Here is a 3,650-nt window from a genome sequence, read left to right on the forward strand (position 1 = left end):
AGCACTATGAGACTTAACATCTGAGGTCATCAGTCCCCTAGAACTTAGAACTACTTAGACCTAACTAACCTAAGGACATCACACACATCCATGCCCGAGGCAGGATTCGAACCTGCGGCCGTAGCAGCCGCTTGGTTCCGGACTGAAGCGCCTAGAACCGCTCGGTCACAGCGGCCGGCTACGGTGACGTAACGTAGGAGACACACGGAAGGTGACAGTTCCATTCGCTGCAGAGAGCTCTAGACACAACATTCTCATCCGTCTACAAGCAACTCAAGCGCGAGTTTTGGACGAGGCCTCTATAAGAAGACCGTGCACCTAGTGCACACAGGAGAAAACATGGATACGTGAAAAATACATAAAAATGAACATAAATGTAAAAAAATGTGCAAGAAACCACAACCATTTACCTGTAAATAGTTACACAATTTAAATGAGCTGCCAGGAATCACTACAGATCAGCTACCAATATATTATAAATTCAATAATTTTATTCCTGTAATAAATCGTTGAAGATGCGTGCATGAATATGCGAAACATATTTGGTAGTCAGAAATAAAACATTCAGATGCCAGAGACACGTTTTTTCTTATCTGTACGATAACGCATAATTAAATAAATCCATCCTTGTTGCACTTAAGTGCCTACCATATTAGTAGCGCCCGCACACACCTCCCAAGCGTGTTCTTACCAAAACTCTTCTTCTGAAATGATTAAAGATAATGGTTTATTAAGGAAGCTATTCATTAATTCAAAATTAGAGGTGCAAACCAATCTCAAGGAAGCTAACGCGCGTTACAGAAGAGTCTTCTTTCTTTGGGCCTGTCATTGACCCAGGGCTCATCATCTTTGCTCAAAACGTGCTTTGATAATCCGTCGGAAGTGTGCTATATAGTTGGAGCACTTTCGGCTTCTCTCATGTATTGCCAGCCAGCTTGTGTTCTGAATTACGTAATTACTGGGAGCCAGAAATTCTCACTGCGTGACTCGTTCGCATGGTACTTACTTTTATGATCACCGTGGGAACTCTCACCGTGTTACGCACCGCTGCGTTATTTTTTTTATTTTTTTTTATTTTTTAATTTTTTTCGTATCACGTTATCCACCAAATAACACACACACAAACACACACACACACACACACACACACAAAAAAAATGCGTCACACAGATAGCCTAATCCCCAACACAGACTTGGTATATGCTTTACTTGCAAGCGGATGCTTCAGATTCTCTTTTCATACAGTGTGTAAATTAATTACGTTTTCTTCTTTTGCCACTTAAGGGGTGCGAAAACTTCTCAGTATTATGTTTAACATCACTTAAGTGAAAGCAGGGTAGAGGGTGTTGGTTGGAGGGGGAGGGGGGTGTTAGGAAGGAGGAGTGGGAAGGAGCGGAGGTTGCCACCCACTACGAGTACTCAACTACCGAAATAAGATACGCAACAGCAATGGTTCAAATGGCTCTGAGCACTATGGGACTTAACTTCTGAGGTCATCAGTCCCCTAGAACTTAGAACTACTTAAACCTAACTAACCAAAGGACATCACACACATCCATGCCCGAGGCAGGATTCGAACCTGCGACCGTAGCGGTCACGCGGTTCCAGACTGTAGTGCCTTGAACCGCTCGGCCACTCAGGCCGGCACAGCAATGGCAGTCTGTCGAGGTATGCAAAAGAGCTCTTGTGCAATTTGGAAGGTAGAAGAGGAGCACAGGCGAAAGTGAACTTGTGAAGACGGGTCGTGAGTCGAGCTGGGACAACTCACTTGGTCAGAGCAATGACCGAGGAAAACAAGGTTCCGGGCTCGAGTACTTGTCTGGCAGACAGTTTTAAGCTGCCACGAAGTTTCAAAACAGCTCGGACTCCGCTGCAGAGTGAAAGATTTATTCTGGAAATTTAAGCAGCTGAGAATATCACGGTAACATCTAAAACTAAAAACAAACCAGGCTCTTCAGTGCATTACCTTATTCGACAATGTTGCGTTTGTATCTGTTAACTAAATGCAGTATGCGAGATGTGTTCTGTTATATGACTCTGTCGTTTCATTTTCTCACCTCATTGTATTATTATTATTATTATTCTACGCAAATTTGCTTTAAGTTACAATGAGACATTCCATGCACTTCTTCTTTTAATCTAAACTAAAGAATAGATGAATTATAGACACGTCGTTAATAGTGTGTATTCCTACGTAGATAACCGTACTATTTTTGAAAAGCCTGAGACCGCAACTAATACTATCCGCTGGAGTCATTAAAGTGCAAGATGAACAGCAATGCTCTTGTTACATTGATCTAGGGCACACGTAACATTACATCAGTGTTTGTAGACGACTCTCCATCCAGGATAAACTGCTGTTCCGGTCTGTCAGGAAATTCTCCTTCAAGTCGTAAACCTTGTTAGGTATCAAATAGGGTAGGCTCTTAGGTAGTAGTCTGATGGAGATTTGTCCAGCGGGAGGGGTACACATTCTCACCGTGATTCTCGTGACAGAGAAGTACACGAAGTGGAATCGCGTATGGAGTGAATATTAGGGAGGTTAGATGGAAGTTGCACTTACAAGGAGAAGGCTTCGACACGGCCAGCCGATTCGGCTCATATACTGACGGGAAAAAATTGCAACACCAAGAAGAAACCGGGCCGGTAGCCGTGCGGTCTTTAGCGCCTTGTCACGCTTCGCGTGGCTGCCCCAGTCGGAGGTACGAGTTCTCCCTCGGGCATGGGTGTGTGTGTTGTCCTTAGCGTAAATTAGTTTAAGTTAGATTAAGTAGTCTGTATGCCTAGGAGTCGATGACCTCAGCAGTTTGGTCCCATAGGAATTACCACATATTTCCAAATTTACCAAGAAGTTGTGCGACATAAACAGAAGTTGGTAGACGTGCTTCTACATTTGAAAGGTGATTTACAGTCAAATTTCGCGCCAGTCGCATAATAGTGGCGCTGGTAATGCCACTATGGAGATGCAAATCAGGTTTGCTTTAAATACAACGGTCGTGAGCGTTTCTTACCTTTGAGATTGGATCTGGTGAGGTGATGTTAGTCAAGAATGCCTTTGAAGCAACAAAGACGCCATTATCAGTACCTCACTGAGTTTCAACTTCGTCGTGTAATAGGGCTACGAGAAGCTGGATGTTGTTTCTGCGATACTGCAGAAGGACTTAGCAGCAATGTAGCCACCGTACATGATTGCTGGCAGCGGTGGTCTCGACAATGTACGGTTGCAAGAAGATCGGGATCCGGACGGCCACTTGCAACTATCGCAAGAAAAGACCGTCGTAATAGGTGTGTGGCTCTGGCGCATCGCACAGAATCTGCTGCAGCAGTTTGAGCAGCAGTGACTCAGCGAATTGTTACAAATCGGTTACTTCATGGACTGCTCCGAGCCACACGACCTGAGGCGTGTATTCCACTGGCCCTAAACAACCGCCATTTGCAACTTTAGTGGTGTCAAGCGAGAGCTCATTGGAGGGCAGTTTGGAAGTCTGTTGTGTTTTCTGATGAAAGATGGCCGTGAGTTGGTTAAGAGGAGGCCAGTTGAGGGCCTGCAACCAACCTGTCTGCGTGCTGGACATACCGGACCTCCGGCTGGAGCTATGGTGTGGGGTGTCATTTCGTATGGTAGCAGAATCACTCTCGTGGTTATCCCA

The 3,650-nt window shown here is 44.8% G+C and overlaps 1 non-coding gene across 1 annotated transcript; it reads right to left on the reverse strand.

Annotated features, from left to right (window-relative positions):
- Nucleotides 1-1,558: 1,558 nt before the first annotated feature.
- Nucleotides 1,559-1,642, reverse strand: Trnap-ugg (transfer RNA proline (anticodon UGG)). Its single transcript has one exon. It is a non-coding gene; the product is annotated as a tRNA-Pro (tRNA).
- Nucleotides 1,643-3,650: the final 2,008 nt, after the last annotated feature.

Source organism: Schistocerca nitens, chromosome 6 (genome assembly GCF_023898315.1).
Source record: "Schistocerca nitens isolate TAMUIC-IGC-003100 chromosome 6, iqSchNite1.1, whole genome shotgun sequence".
NCBI classification, from domain to species: domain Eukaryota; kingdom Metazoa; phylum Arthropoda; class Insecta; order Orthoptera; family Acrididae; genus Schistocerca; species Schistocerca nitens.